Raw genomic sequence first — 17624 nt, forward strand, 5'->3', positions numbered from 1 at the left:
TGAGGTAAATGTGACACACTTTCAGATGCTCATTCATGTTTATTTTGCGATGTAAACTTTGCTTTAACTTCTCATCTGTAGTTGATAATGTATGCAATCTCTCGGGTTGTCTATTTTATGTTGTCTTGTTCTATGTTGATTCATCAATTGGAATGAATTTTTTATGGAGTCAAAGCTTCCTGTTTTCTTTATTTTTCCAGTGAAGATCAATGAAGAACATCTGTTTTTGGGGAGGTAACTGATTATTTGTTCTCCGTCAGCTCGACTCCTTATGCTAAACTAGAAGTTTATCTGCATCTCGACCCGACATATCTCTATGGACCTGTCTTTATAGTTTGTATAGAGACAGACTGTAATTTATGGCTCTGTGAAAGTGTGTTTGATGAGAGATGGGCTGTAATTCACAGCACACTGCATTTATAGTCTGCAGTGATGTCTCATCCCCTGACACACAAACACACAGAGGTTAACACACCATGGGCATCATCCTGATTTACTGCCCAAGGCCTGCAAACAATAGAACCACCCACTCTCACAGCCTGCCCAGTGATGCATGTGTGTGTGTGCGCGCGTGTGGATATTCTAATGTATGAGTAAGCATTGTTGCATGACCAAATGAATATTGTTTTTCCAGTAGGCTTGCTATAAGTGGTGTTCCTGCCATGGGGAACGAGAGTGTGTTTTCAAACACAGCTTTGAGTAGAGCCTCACACTAGCGGTACTGGGAGGAGAGGTGGAGATGCCATAGAACTGGTAATGAATTGGAAGTCAGACACTCATTTAATGCTATCCATCATCTCAGTCTGTCCCGCCTGTAGTCATAACACAGCCATGACTGCACTCCTACACTCTCTCAATTTGTCCCTCTCTCTCAAAGAGGTCATTCTGAGGGTGTTCCCAAACCCCAGAGGTTGAAGGACTAAAGTAAATTCATCCATCTTGGTGACTGGAGGAAGACGCAGAGAGAGGAAGAAAGAGAGGCCAGGGAGACGAGGCATTGTGTAAACGTTACTATATCCGACATGTCACACTTAAATGCAGTGAGTCTGGAAGCCATCAAGCTAAATGAAAGTTATGTGCATACATTTAAATGGGCCGCACTCCAGAGATACAAGTAGCGCCTATAACTTAGGACACATGGCAACACTTTTAGACTTCTTCTTTTATTTATGTTGTCTCATCAGAGAAGAACTGAGCAATGTTTTTTTGAATCACTCATAGTGTCAAAGGTTTGTAATGTATGTAAGCCTAAAGGTAAACTCTGAATGTGGAAGATTAAGTCATGATGAGCTCAACCATGTTAGAGTGCATACAAAGACACTATTTCATTTTCATTCTCATTGAGAGTTTGTTTGAGTCAAAAAGATCTTGCTATTTAATGACAGTGTGTTTGTACAAAAGCCACTCTGAGATCATTTAATTATATACTACTGTTCAAAAGTTTGGGGTCAGTAAAATTAGATTTTTTTTTTTAAAAAGAAGAAGAAAAATAGAAATTAATACTTAAAAGTGATTAAAAGTGACAGTAAAGACTTTTATAATGTTAAAAAAAAAACTATTTCAAATAAACCAAAAATTAAACGATGCATTGGCCATTCAAAGTGGTCTTGTATATGTTCTTTGTCTGTGCTTAATCAAAAAAGTTTGTATGTAAAATACATACCACCTGCGTTGTACTTGATAGACGGTGGTTGAGTGACAGATACTGAAAACAGAAGTGAAATGGCTCCCTGCGGTTCTAACCCTGCCTTACACCTGTGATGACATCACCTTGTAGCTCCCATTCCCTCTGTTTGGACAAGATGAACATTTATTTTATTTTCTCTCCCCTCTCTTTCTTTCCCTCCAGCTCCCACTTTTTCATCTTTTCCCAGGTCTGTCAAATCGTTTAGTCCAATTATGCATATGGCGGTTTGTTGTCTCTGTGGTAACAGAGCGATTAGTAAGCGGAGCTCTCGTAGAGGTGTGTGTTTGTATGTGTGCTTAAGTTTATTTTAACTAAACCTCAAAGACATAGTAATTATGCCTCTGGACAGTCAATGCTCTTATGGAGAAAGACAAAGAGGTGAGTAATCATGGGATATAGTGAGCACAAATACTGCAACACATTCTACTGATTATGTTCAACTTAGATAAGTTCGCGCCCCTGCCTTCAAGGTCACAGGTCAGTTAGGTTAAAGTTTTTATTGCCATTTTCTACTTATCTGGCCCTACTTATTTGGGCTGACTGAATTGTTGGAGGAACGGATCCTGTATCAGCTAATGCTTAACTGTATATGTTCAGTTCACCTCAGCACCCCTACAGGGTTTTTCCTGGGTCAAAAATGGTCTTCGGTGGTGTCTGACAGACATGGTCATCCACACACACAGTAAAAAAAGTACTCTACCTACGTTATCTGTGAGCGCAATACTGACAATACATTTAAAATAAATGCAAAGAAACCGTTTGTAATTTTTGCTTATCTTTTTTTGACATCTGATATTATGTATGATCTCTACCTTGATGTTTGTTTCTTTTGATCCTCATTTTTTACAATATTTACTGATAATTGTTTTGGTATAATCATATCATTATTAAAAAGTAGCATTAAAAAAATTAACAAATAGCCTAATTTTCTACCATATACAATTTTGTAAAATTATCAGCTAGCTAACAACTTTATTCTGGTCTCACCTAACTCCAGTCTACACTAAATTATATTTCACTACACATTGTCAACATAAATAAGCTGAATGACTGTGGAAGATTAAACTAATTCTTACTATCCACTCTTGCTAAATTGGGTAAGCACACTTGTGTTCTCGTTTCAGAGGTGTTCTGAGTAAATGAATTTACTGATTCGTTCGTTCAGTGTTAGACGGATCAGTTATTCTAACCAGTCGCTAAAATGATTCGATTCAAAGGAGTCATTGGTTCGCGAATCGGACATTAGCAGACGCATTGTGTGCAAATCCCGTCTGTTAGAACATCGCGAAAGATTTGTCAATACAGAATACACTTCATAACAGAATATAATGTTTTCCCGTTTATTGAAACTATGGTTTATGTCAGCTGGTCAGAGAAGAGTCGATGTTTTTGAGCGCAGTTCACACCCAGCGAGAATTCAAGGAAAAAATTGTCCGAATGCGGCACGTGCAACATGGATTCGGTCTTCCGAACTTTTGATTTTGATTAATATGTGAAATATGAGAAGACATCGACAGACAGAGAGAGAGAGCGCGCGCGCGGGGGAGGATCTCTGCTCGTTCTCTGTCAGTTAACACGGCCGTATCACAACAAGTGCAACAGTCATCTATTCTACACTCATAGATAGATCACAATAACTCGTCAAATAAGGCTTTGGCGGGCCAAAAATTTGTCTTGGCGGCCGCCAAAAAATTTTCAATGCAGGAAAAACCCTGCCCTAAAACAAATTTGAGGCGAGTCTTTGCACATCTGCAGATGTATGTTTGTGTGTTTGAGCATCTTCTTGCCTGGCTGTGAATGTGTAAATAAATGTAATCCCCTCAATATCTTTCTCAATACTCCACTGGAATATTTATTAAAATGCCGGCCCGTGTGTTTTCACCAATGCAGTTTTAGATCTACGCCTTATGTTGTCAGACTAAGACTTTGCTTAACATAACCTTATAATGTTGGGAATTCATTAGTGTTTTCTAAGGTCCAGCTGCTTGAAGAGATGGTTTAATTGCCTGTGGGCTCTCTTAGATTTGCAGATTTAAGATTTTTTTTATTGTGAGCACAAGGCCTATGTTTATCCAAGTCTCCAAATACCAGTTAGTGGTTTACGTTTTGTGCTGAAGTCTCTGTATTTGAAATCATATAGACAGAACTGTGTGCCATTAAAGCTGAAAGATGAGCTGTTGTAGCTGATTGAAGTCTAGGAGATAAAGGATTCGATGTTTTTCTATAGATGAGCACCAGCCTGAAGTAGGATCAAACTGGTCAGGAACCGTGACCTCTAAAAAGAGAGAGTGAGAGAGAAATACCTTGTGGACACCCATGGTGGTAGCCGAGGATAGACACTTTGACTGACCACCTTCTGGGTGGGATAACTGCCTCTCTGCCACCCCTGTGGTCCCTCGGGGAAGAGAGCTCCTCACTCAAATAGTAAACACTGAAACGCTCAGTTGGAAAGCGGGGGGTGAGAGCCACAGCTGGTGAACAGACTGAGTGCAGAATGTGAGCTCATATCTAGGAAAAGCAGAGTATTAATTGCTCCCTAAAGAATTTATGCTTCCTAACTCAAGCCTCCCTCCATCTCCCAGCATTTCTTCTGCTGACTCTCACTCATACCTATCCAGGGTAAAAATAAACACCTTTTGCCCTGCAGGCCAGGATTAGGAACACCTCTCCTCACCTTGGTCGCTCTCTTTTTCCATCATTTCTGCTAAATTCTCTGTTGAAATGTTAGTCCATTGAAATGTCCTCATTTGAGCAATCACTCAATCCATGACTGTCCCTCAGGGCAGTGTTTATGTGCCAAGATGGAGAACTTTATAATTAAGGCCCATTCACACCAAGGATGATAACTAAACTAAAATGTTTTAATAATCATTAATTCTAATTGTATAACACCACACCACAACTATAACAATATTGACAGTGAGCAATATCGTTGAAATCACTTCCATCTGATGAATGATAAAAACAATGAAATCCAATCCTAATAAACCTAATAATCCTAATAAACCTGCTGCTCTCACTTTAAGAGGTTATGCACAGATTCAATATTCTCTACACAACATGCGTTTCCTCTCATCTATTTACATTCCAAAACTGACTGTATTTACCTGAATACTCGAGAATTTTGTCATCAATTTTCGCCATCGTAGAGAAGAGAGAGAGAGAATACAGCTGATATCGGTGTATCAATACTGCAGAAAAATAGTGTTTGAACTGTTTCAGATATTTCAGTATCGATAAATTTTTTGAAATATTTATATTTTCGACAACACTAGTTTCTAGCTAACCTTTGTTCCTAGAAGTGTGGCACCTATAGGCCTGCTGAATAGAGCAAAATCAGGCCACCAAAAGACCGTGCTCAATTCAGTCCAGCTTGTGGTTGCTCCGGAGAATTCTTTGCTAAAGGGAAAATCCAATGTGTGCTTTCATATAAATAAGCACTAATGAAGTGTGAAATATTCCATTTTATCACCATTTGTTCCATTTATGGGAGATTCCACACTCAGGCCATGGTTTCATAAGCTGTATGAAGAGCTGTCCCATTCGCAGGATTGTTACCATCTGTTCCAGATTACATTGCTCTAAGAAGACGCTGTTTGATTTCGGTTTTAAATGGCAGCCTTTATCCCGCGCATCAAGTTTTATTCAAACAGTGACATCCAAAACCAGACATTTCAGTTCAGGCCTCAATGCTTGGGCTTAGGGGACACTGGAAAAGCAAACAACTCACCCAGCTGAGGGCTGCTGCTTAGATTAGATACAACAAAAACACACACAAATGCATTGAATTCTGATGGCTAGTGCCTACCAACATACACTCTGGAGACACACACACGGGATACTTTGCTTCCCTTGGCCTCAGACATGTTATGTGATTCTACATTCGGCCCGTCACAAGTATGTGTGTGTCAATGTGTCCATCTGAGACACTGCCTCCTCTGAGAGTGCTGCCCTGCACAAAGCCGGCTTTGTTCTAATAGTAACCCGATCCAAAGTCTTGCAGGGTTTTAGGGGGTCCTGGGTTGCCCAACGACTCTCTCAACCTCTGCCGTATTGAAGGGTGTGTTGAGAGACTCCCGAGGCAGCTGGCTGTTTTGGCTTCCCTTAGCACTTCAAATAAACGAATGAAGATGTATATAACACACACACACAGAATACTTCACCAGCCTTGCGTCACTCTCTTCAGCCCAGGTTTCCTTCGATCAACACGAGAATGACCAATTGAGTTTGATTTTTTTAAAGGAAAAACTTGTTAAAGTATAGCAGGAAAGAAAGGGAAAATATCCTAACATTGGAATATGGGAGAAGAAAGAGAGACTGCTTTGGATTTATTTGGCAACAGGTTTAGCCAAAGTATTGGTTTACGGCTATGCCCTAGTAAGGCTGAGTTTCCAGGTGGCTCAGTCCTAACACCCCTTAGGTATACACACACACAAACAGCATGTGTGTCTCTAATCCCCAACTTATTGAAACATGAGTCTTGGATAATAAGTGGGATTTGCGCACACACAGGCTGTGTGAACTGGTAAGTGCCAGTTTTGGTGGGCTGTTGGAGGGCTTATGTTTCCAGAGATCTCAGTGAAGGGCAGCATTCTGTCCCCCGTGTCACACATTCAGAGAGACAGAGAGGCACTGAGTGCAATTTCTGCCCTGTTTGAATGGATTAAAAACATTCAGCTCTGAAACCTGAGTGAGAGAGAGGACTGATTGAAGTTCCCTGAGGGACACACCACTAATGGTGATCTAAAGAGGCGGAATTCAGTTGGTGTCAAAGTGTTAATGTTGTAGCAATTGCAGCCACTCACTTATTAATATGCACACAAATACACTTTTAAATAGTTAATAGGTATGCCTGATATATTGATAATCATATTGATATAGGCCAATATTAGTTACTGTATTTTTTAAATGATCAAAACTTAATTATACTATTAACTGTTATAATTAATTTATAATAAGTAATACATGATATTTATTACTTATATAAATAATACATTGGAAATTGAAATACATTTTATTATTAATATAAAAAAAATAGATAGACAAACCAATAAATAATATTCCATTATGTAACTTAGCAGACACAACAAAACATTTTATATTGAATATTGACTAAATTTGTTTTAAAAGATTTTTAGATATATGATATAAAAAAAATTATATATAAAAAAATACAATATCATAAAATATCCTCATTCAAAGAAGATTTTCATCTGACGTATAGGCCAACATTTATTGTGTGCTGAATGCTGTGTGTGGGCACCCAGTGGGGTTGTTATTAATCTCTGCAGGTGATGTCAGTCCAACTGTTCTTCACTGTGTTAGGTCCTTCCCTTTCTTCTGCAATAGCTGTTTTCAAAGCACACACACACAAACATTCTGTTCTCCACCTTTTTAAACACTATGGTACAATCCATTGGGTTAAACCACACACCGCTGGAGCCAAATGAAGAACATGACACTAGTTTTATGGAAGGACAAAACAGCCATTACAGGCAGCAGGTGGACCTGCTAGATGGGTAGGTGTGTGTGTGTGTGTGTGTGTGTGTGTGTGTGTGTGTGTGTGTGTGTGTGTGTGTGTGTGTGTGTGTGTGTGTGTGTGTGTGTGTGTGTGTGTGTGTGTGTGTGTGTGTGTGTGTGTGTGTGTGTGTGTGTGTGTGTGTGTGTGTGTGTGTGTGTGTGTGTGTGTGTGTGTGTGTGTGTGTGTGTGTGTGTGTGTGTGTGTGTGTGTGTTTTCGTGAAATATCAGGACACAAATGTGTATAATGACATGGGTATGACATAGGTATTACAAAAAGAGGGTGAAATATGAGGACGTTCCCCATGTCCTCACTTTTCAAAATGCTTATAAATCACACAGAATGAGTTTTTTTTCACAGAAAGTGAACTGCACAGTCTCCTGTGAGGGCTAGGTTTAGGGACAGGGGCAGTGTAAGGATACGGTTTGTACGGTATAAAAACCATTACGCCTATGGAATGTCCTCACATTTCACAAAAACAACAAAACAAACGTGTGTGTGTGTGTGAATATAATCTTTACTGGTGTGTTCCTTTGTTATACTGACTTTAGAGCTGCTTCATTAGTTCATGAATCACTGAAATAGCAGCGAGGAGTTAAGGTGATGGAAAGACTCTGATTTCTGCTCCATTCGGTTACTGACAGTAAACAGGTGTAATCCTTTTTGTAGAATAAGTAGAGGTTACATGTCAGTTATGGTGTGCTCGCCATCTGCGACTGTGAAAGTGTGTGTGTACTTTGAATGCTGTGACTGCAACAGGATCTTACCACAACTGTCTCACTTTTTACAGTGGGCATCTGTTCGACATAATGTTCTTGTGTCCTCTATTAAAAATCTTTGATGACTACAAGGCCACAGAGACTCAGAGTTCAGGTTTGGTTTCTCAATGGATGCAGACTTGCATGGCTGCTTTACAAGCTATAAATATTTACAGTCCTACCAGCTTTTACCCAGAGCATTAGTTACCTGCTTTTCAGAAAGGTAAGAGGGTTTGTTAAACAGAGAATGTCTGTAAGAGGTCTAGACAGGGTCAAATTAACATCCGCTACTAGCTAAATATGGAGGTTTTTTTTTTGCATGTGATCCCTGGGGCTGTGTTACAGAAACTTCCTATCTTAATTCTTGACTCAACATTTGAAAAAGTCCTATTTCGAAAGTTTCCATGGTTACTAAACAAACACCTTTTTTCCTGCTGGTGCGACAATATTTTGTTAGAGGTTGCAATGGTGCGACCACCATGTTGGCCAACTTATAAGAGCTGCCATTTCTGTGGCATATGAGAAACATCAAATGGCAAACTAAGCGAAAGCTGAAAAATGCAGAGAGAGCTCAGAACATATTTACTCATGGCCCAATCTTTGATCATGTGATACTGTTACTACATAGCGCTGAGGTATAAGGAGAGAAAGTGTTTGAATTTGCCGCAGTATTAATAACATTGCAACGAGATCTAGTGGGAAGCATTGCAAATTGGCATTGTTATATCAGATCAAAAAGGGCTGACGTGGAAACCAGGAGAAACATAGTTTCATGAATTAACAAGTTATAGAAGTCCAGTCCACAAATCACCAACATTCACCATGGATTTAATGTAGTAACGCTAACTGTAACCATGGTATTGTGGCAGAAATTGTCTGTTAGGGCTGCATGATTTATCAAAATAAAACCGAAATTGAATAAATATATGCAAAATGTGCTGAGGAGTGTAATGAGGAGTGGCAGTGTGATCAGAGCGGCTCGATCTGTTCAGTAAATGTTGCTCCATCTCTGCAAGTTTTGTGAGTTTGAGTCACTTATGATGTGCATTTGAAAAGCAAAACGCGCCAAACATTACATGTTTTTATTTCAAACACTACACTGGTGTTATGAAGTTTGTGAGTTTGGAGTAACTTCCATTTGGTATGTGAAGTGGCTTTTTATCACAGAATGAGACAAACAATATAATTTTGTAGTGTTCTATACTGTAATTAATATCAGTTAGCATTGCATTATAAATATACTATGTTCTTAAGAAAATACCTTGAAGAACACAGATAAATTGCAATTGTGTGTTTATTGTCTTCATGATTAGAATGCAAACCGTTTCTATCTTCTTTTTATTCAGCTATAGCTTGATGCCTTTGTCTATATTAGGGATTTCCTGGAATGTCATAAGTTATATTACTTCTGTGAGGCATATTTGGACTATCTGCGCAAGGGTGCCCTCCGTTTATAGTGCTCAGTAATGCTCACACCATATGAATATGAAAAATGATACCTGAAGTAAACATAGTATGATCCAAATGTTTTTCTCTAGTGTAGTGTACTGAAATGTTCTTTTCTAATGATTTATGGCTAAATCATTTTAATTATTTTATTCTTATATTTATTCTTAAATGTTGTATTTTTGTATTACTTTTAATAACGAAAGTGTTATTACAATAGTAATAATTCTTGCTCGACACTTTCAAGGTCAAGAATAGTTCACTTCATATAATTTATTAATTTTCAATTTAAAATATATGAAATAAATTATGGCCTTGGTAAGCTGGTAAAATTGGGCATTTCCTGCCCTAGACAGTTATATTTAAATTATGTGCTAGCTGACAGAAGACGTGCAGCTAAAATAGGAAGGTGTAGTGCTGATAGACAGGACTTTGACTCCCTCATCAGTCATCACCTCTTTGTTGCTTTCTGACTGTGCTGCTGATATTTTGTCTATGTTCCGGCATGTTTACATTAGTATTCATTATCACTGCAGCTGCTCTTTGAACAGCTGGAACATCTGAATTTTACAGCCAAATGTAGCAATTTCCCTTCTTTCAAAACAAATTAGAGAGCTAAAATTTTGTCAACACTGACTAGTCTAGCACAAGTGTTTGGACACTTTGCAAACTACAGAGTAAATGGTCGATTTAAATGAAACAGGGTATGATGGACAGAACAGAAGTACAGTCCGCTCAGTATATCATTCTCTTGTATACCTGTGTGTCAGTCTTTCAACTGGAAATTCAACAGCACACAATAAAGGGCAGGACTTGATTGGATCATAAATATCCTAACAATTCACAGTGAAGTCAGACCAAGTTCGCTAAAACTAAACTATTTGGCTATTGGTTAACAATAGCCTGCATGGCCTTAGTGATGTCAGTGGCCTGTACTTCTGTTCCTCAGCCTTATTTTCACCACGGGTCAAATTAAACATGGATTATACAGAGACTATAGTGACTGATGAAAAGAGACTGAGTTATGCCTCTTTCCTTGAGTGACTCGATACGCTTGCAGTAATTGTGTTAACACCCTTCTGGCCTCTGTGTGTGTGTAACATTCCCAGTTGCTGTCAGAGCATTATCTGGTTTCAATGTATGCACATGATCTCAGTCCTCAGGGATATATAAAGATTTGTTCTCAGAGGGATCAACACTGTGTGTGACTGGTGGACTCTGGCAGAAGGATAGATTTCTTCCATGGTGAGGACAGAGACTAACTCCTTAACATACTCTGAAATATAGATCTGCCATGGCCTCATGATCAGAGAGAAGCTTGTCTAGGCAGCACTTTTGTGCATCATAGGCATATTCAGATTGACTAGACTCAAATCTAATACATTAAGACATGATATCTCACAAACAATCAGGGGGTGCTAAAAACAAAACAAGTATTCAACAGAGACAGAAAGGAAATGAATTAACAACAGCAGGAGCTTGCCAGCTTGGAGCAGAGGCAGTGAAAAGCGACGTGTGACAGAGAGAATGAGGTGTGTGTGAGAACGAGCTGACAGTAATGTGTTTGTGAGGGTGGGATGGGTAGTAGTTGTGTGTGTGTGTTTTCAGGGCCCCGGGGAGCAGTGTGTCTGTCACAAGTGCTTAGAAAAACATCTCTGTGGTAATCACAGTAATTACAGCAGATTGACCAGCTTTAAACAGCGGCAGCAGCAGTTATCACCTTAGCCATCTGTGGGAGACAAACCCTCACACATCCACTGAGCTGAACAATCACACAACACACAGCACAATGTGTTGAGTGGAGAGTGAATTGTGACACTAAATGGGTGGCCAACATAAACACCAAGACACTGCTGTTGTGTTTGCTCAGTCTCCTCAAAAAAGTCCCATTTATGCTCTGAATGGCATGTTGGGTTTAGTGTGTTTGTCTCTTGTGATTCTGTATGTAGTTGATTTCCTCTTTTAGATTATTGCTGACATCTCACATGATAACCATGAGACTCTTTTACTAACAAACATGCTCTGTTTGGTCCACTACACAGACCTGTTCCTGTCAGTCATTATACAACCTTTCTCTAACTGTCAGTTACCAATTTAAAAAGGATTTTAAAAAAAACAGAAATAACCTTTGACAGCCCTGTTTAACACTGTTTGCAGCATGAGCTCACTTTGATACTGAATCCGTAATGCAGACTCCTAGGTCAGCAACCTGCCTAAGTGTATGTTATTTCAGCCCAAAGGTTAAGAGGCAGATTGGTCTGTCATTACAGTGATTGATTATGGCTGTGAGCTTGGCTCGATTAGGGACTGCAGTGATCTCCTTCCACTAAAGTGTAAATAAATATACATTTCGCAATATTTGGCTGATGTAATTGCTGATATTGATAGTACTCTGTTAAGCACAAGTAGCAACTTCATGAAAAATAAAAATGTGAGACGCTCACAAGGGCCAAAATCTGATCTAGAATAAAATCTAATCAGATCTAATATAGACTCAAATTTCATCTAATCTACACTAAAATCCAAAATCTATCAGAATTTCTTTTGTGCTTTTAAAAAACATTTTTTTATTATGTTCTTTCAAGTTGTCACCTTTATTTATATAGTGCTTCACAGATTCAAAGCAGTTTCAAAGCAGCTTTACAATGATAACAGGAAAATAATTCAATGATGCAAACAAAATTCAACTCTGTTGGAAAGCAGTTCTAAAAAGACAATAGAAAACAGTCATTATTCAGTTGAAATCAGTTCAGTGTTGATTCAGTTTGGTTCTCAATTATAGAAAGAGCTCACTTCATCTAAAGCAGCTCTGGAGATCAGTTGTCATCGAATAGTGTCAATGTATTCAAGTCAATAATATTGCTGAATAAGTGTCACCCACTAAGAAAGCCAAAAGGTGACAGTGGCAAATAACCCAAACTCCATCTGTGACAGAAATGGAGAAAAAAATATATAAAAGCATAATTCTGTTCTGTGTTTGTCATTATCAGATGTGGCAACTGTCAGCTGGGATTAGTCTGTCATCTCAATCACGGTTGTGTTGGCATTCTCTCTCTACATTCAAAGCGGTAGAATATCAGCTTTCCATCTGTGGCGCTGCTAAAAATATGTTAAAGCGTGTTAGTGTGTGTGTGTGTGTGTGTGTGTGTGTGTGTTTGAGCTGAGAGTTTCTTTTTATTGCATCACCTGCAGCAATGCTCGTAAATCAGTGTTTTACTGTTGATTACATCAAGTGCTGTTCTTTTAAATGGCTAGGTTCATAAAAAAAACTGGCTTGTTTGTTTTTCAAACACCTGTTCTGAACACCTAGCACAGGTGCACCGTTACTGTATCTTGAGCACATCAGCTGTCGAGTTTAAGGGTGCTCCGGTCAGGATTTTTGGAGACGATCACAGATTGTTGATCAGATATCCAATCTATTTGAAGCCTTCTTTTTATTATGTAGAATTATTTATATGGATGGTCCAAGCAGGATTTTTACAGACACATTTTTGTTTTTACAATGGGGCAATATTGTTGCACAATAGCTTACACACAACACAAGCCTGATTTCAAATGCTGAATTAAATTCACAAAAAATACAAGTAAACAATCAATAAAAAATAAGAACAAACTATTTACAAGCAGTAGCACAAATAAATAAAATAGAATAATGATACAAATTAAATAAATGGTGCTTTACGGGTTTTTTTAGGTAGGTCTAACAGTATTGAGGTAAGAAATACTAAAGAAAGGGTTACGGCTAGTCTTCACTGAATAATTAAATGCAAATTAATCCTTAAAAATAAAGTTACAAAAGTCACTTTAAGACCAAAAGCACAGATCCAATAGACTGTTACACATGCATTTTCTTTCTCATGTGTTTACGTTGACTTAAGACAAATCTGGCTGTTTACATGTATACTCGTCAAGACGGCAATTTTCTACATACATTTGTGTGTATTTGACCATTTAAGCGCAATTCATTGCAATTTGCTACTCGTGTGATGTTTGTGAGGCGGCCTTATGTGTGTGCGCTTTGAGTGTGCATGAGCGCACTGTCTCTAGGACAGTGCTCGAGTGCTGAGTGGTTTAAACACTGGAAAACTCTAAATGAAGCACAGATAATAAACTATAGTGATAATGCGACCCTGCTTCGATTGCACAAGTAACAATTCTGTCAACTGTCAGCTTTCTTATAGTGCAGACGCAATGTGGTGATGTAAAGCCAATTGCGCATTTTGAGAGGGAAAGAGAGGGAGCGCGCTGGGATTCACTCACACTGTTTGTGAAATTACATCTCACTGCAAGTTTTCATATTGTACCTCACCTTCAACATTACAATTATTTGACCCACGCTGGACAGAGATCGAGACGGCGCCGCTGCATCTCATGCCATACCTCTCATGACAGTCAAACGTCTATGCGCCGTCGTCATGAGATTGGCCAATTGAGAGATCGCCAATCCAATCATTAGAAGCAAATTTCAGCCGATAGCGATCGATAGCCGTTCAATCTGAGCATCCCTAGTTGAGTTCAGAAGATTCTTATTGCATTATGACACTCACTTCAGTTAGAAATGTATGCTTTGTGCTGATCTATTTGTAATGTTTACTGTGGTATTAGGAGAGATAAAGTCACTGATTAAAGATGAGCCTTCAAAGACAGTAAGAATAATCCACTTTTGTTGTCATCTTTGGGTCTGAGCTGGTTAAAGTTGCTAATCTATGTTGTGTTTGCAGCTGAAACATGAGGATGTGAGGCTGAATGACTGTTGTTACTGCATTGTTTCAGCTGTGGCTTTGTAGCTGCCCTCTAAGGGGCTTTCTGTAAAGCCCCCTGTCCTCTCTTCTGCTCAGAGTGATCACAAATAGCCATGCCTAAGCCATTACCACCAGGCTGAAGTCTCAGCTCAGTTGATTTGACAGTAAAACGGCCGTCAGGCGGAGAAGACGTGCAGGGCTGTCAGTTACAATGAAGGGAAGAGTTTAACACAGGCCTGAGGGCACTGAAGGAAGGCCCCATAACCCCAGACCTCATCTCTTGCTTGACAGGGGTATGTGGGGCTATTTCAGGGGTGGAAGGGATGTAGAGGTGTCGATGCCTGAAGCCCAGCGTAACAGCATTACTGGCATTTGCCAGAAGGATCGGCTATCGGCACATACCACGCAGGGAGGCCCTGTAAATATCCTGGTATAAGTATACTTACAAATGATAGCACAAACTTATTTAGAGTTTCACACTTCAGTCACTTGGAATAACTGGTGTTTTTTTTAGGGTTGTGCAGAACATCATAGTTTAAAATCGAGTAGCCCCCATAGTTACCTTACTCATCTATGTGTATGTGTATATATTTTACGTTTTTGATACTATTAAAAAAACACAAAAGGTATTATGGATAAAACACTGATTGAACACTATTTCCATTACACACACATGCAAGAGGACGAATTACATATTTTCTATAGTAGTTAGCCTACAGTCTATTTTAGACAGGGATTAAAATGGTTCAAAAAGCGCAACTAAAAACAAACGAAAGGCTATCTGTGCTGTTTATAAGAGCAGTATTTGCTTGCATGGCGCCGTCTGCTGCAACGGTTATTGCAAAGTGTGTCTGTGTATTCGACTATGCTGTGGTAAGAGTCAAACATGTATTCTTATTTTTGTAATATTGTCAAATATTTTTTCTTAATTACACATCTTGATTTGAGGTTTTTATTATTATTAATATTCCTAAGATAACGTTGCAAGTAAAAAAAATGTTTTATGCTATTCAAAAATGAAAAGTCATCCTTTAAATTCGGAATAGGTAGTAATTTCTCCCATTTTTAAAATAATATTATCAAGTATTCTTCGATTTTGATCTGCAGTCTAATAAAAATTAAACAAAAATATAAAATGCTAGCAACTTATGTAGCTGCTCCTGTTTCTGAATATTGATTGATTTTAGCACATGACATCACTCTGGTGTCAGCGGGGTGGGGTGGGGTGTGGTTGGACTCGGGTATACTATAAAAACGGATATCGCGATATGTTTTAAGGCGATTATAAATAAGATATTTTTACATATCGACTAGCCCTACATAGTTTTTGTTTTTTTTGTTTTTTTTGACTAGCCCTACATAGTATTTAAACAAGATTTTATCTAGAAAAAATGTGGATAATATTTGTTCTATTCTGTTTTCCCCCTTTTGAACACATTGTTGATGAGATCTTTGGGCTCCGTCTGTGGTTTTTAGCAGCTGAATATGCTGTTTTCTTTCAGAGTGGACTCGGGATAATGAGCTGTGTTTTGCTGTCCGCCGAGACCTCACCCAAGCTCACTGCTCCAAAAGCCTTGTAGACCTTAATCCTGCTCAAATACACACACACACACACACACACACATAAACATTGTGTGATCAGATGAGAACTTTGCAAAGTCTGCCTCCCGGTCTGTTCTACCATCTTATTAAACATCCTCCTCCACGGCTGCCATTTGGAATAAAAATCACCTCTCTTCACTCTTTTTTGGCGAGGCTAGAGAAAGCTGCATTTATTTGTTTCCAGGGATCAAGGAGACTTGACAAATTAACTCCCCGGGGAGGAGAAACACACTTCTCCTCCGCTCCCTGCCCGGCCCTGGAGTCTTCATTACGGGAAGAATAAGCAGTGTTTTCACTCTCCGTCTTGTTTTTTTAGGCATGTTAGTACATTGAGTGAGTCGCTTCAGGGAGGAGCAGCAGAGCTCTCTATGGTTCAGCCTTTTAGAAGAGCTTTGGATATTTTCCATCAAGTCTCTACAGGAAAGGTCACAGTGCAGAAAAGAGAGCGAGAGAGATGGGTGCGTGTGTCTAGCAAAGAGAGCATGTTCATCCTTACATGTCATTATCAGTTGTTGACGGCCTACTGGAGCTATATAATCTGAAGGAAACTCTTTTATAAAAGCCCTCATTCTGACAAACAAGTGCGAAAGGCTTTTCTTTGAGTGCCTTAAATCCAGTTATTCAGGCAGGATAAAGGCTGACTTATTGCACCCACTGGACAGCTTGTTTCTGAGCTGTGAGGCTGAACTGCCCTTGTTTGTTAAAGTGTGCTTAGAGTGCCAGAGCCAGAGGGTATTGTGAGCTTTCACGGTGACAATCGCATTTAAATGCGGGAGTAGGGTTGGGTATCGCTGAATACCATGAACAAAAATCAGCAGCCTAAAGAATAACTAACTAATCAACTAGAATAATAGAAATTTCAAACATTATTAAAGACGAGTAAACAGTCAGTAATACAATAAGAACACACAAGCAAATTAGCAATAGCACACATCAATACAACTGAACAAAGGTCAGAAATTTAAATCACATGTAAAATAACACTGCATAGTTTTATTTTTATAATTAAAATATAGATTCATTCTCATTAAAGTAACAAAAGTTTTTCAGTCAAGATCAATGAGTGATTTTCTTTTTCTTTTGTTCTTTAATTAACAGTAATGACACAGATAGCAGCAGGTTTATTAGGCTGCTGTCACTTTAAGACCTAATGCAGGGATACAATATACTGTTACACATGCGTTTTCTTCCTTATTTGTTTCCCTTCACTTTAGACATAACCAACTGTGTTTACGAGGATATTTTGACATCATTTTGTGTGTACTTGTCCGTTCAAGCGCTAGAAGATGCGAAAAAATGTATAATTGAAGTATTCGTGCACTATATGAGATGTGATATATTTCTTTGCATGCACTCTGAAGTCATATGTCATTAACAACTAGCTGTTCAGTTCGGTTCCGTGCACACTGTGTAGAATTTTGGTAAATGCATTTTTTGGAAGTTAAGTTTGTTGTTGAATGCCCATAAATTACTGAACTGTGTGTACAGAGAACAGGATTAAGCACTAAAAGGTGAACTGACAACTGAATTTAGTTGTAGTTTGGCCTATGTCTCTCGTGTCAATGCGGATATTTTTTGCGGTCTGCAAAATACACATTGAAATGATCGGTTTTTGTGTGTGTGCATTTCATTTGTTCTTTTGCATGTCTTCCCTTCCCCTCATGTCAGATGGCAGATGTTTGACACAAAGCCATTCTCCAGGGGCACCTTGTACTCCCAGATTATTGATCTTCCTCTGGTAGAGTGCTGCAGGCCAGACTGACCCTTAATGTCTGCATCACACACACTACCTCTCAGCTGCACACCCAGGACCTTATGCTCTGAGCTGGGCCCCATGAGCTGCATTGGGAGCCCCTTAGGCCCTTGAGAG

At 39.0% G+C, this 17624-nt stretch overlaps 1 protein-coding gene across 6 annotated transcripts in view; it reads left to right on the forward strand.

Moving 5' to 3' along the window:
* Positions 1-17624, forward strand: part of auts2a (activator of transcription and developmental regulator AUTS2 a) — a 428008-nt gene that overhangs the window by 397337 nt on the left and 13047 nt on the right. The gene's annotated exons all lie outside the window — the stretch shown is intronic.

Source organism: Gobio gobio, assembly GCF_949357685.1.
Source record: "Gobio gobio genome assembly, chromosome: 22".
NCBI lineage: Eukaryota > Metazoa > Chordata > Actinopteri > Cypriniformes > Gobionidae > Gobio > Gobio gobio.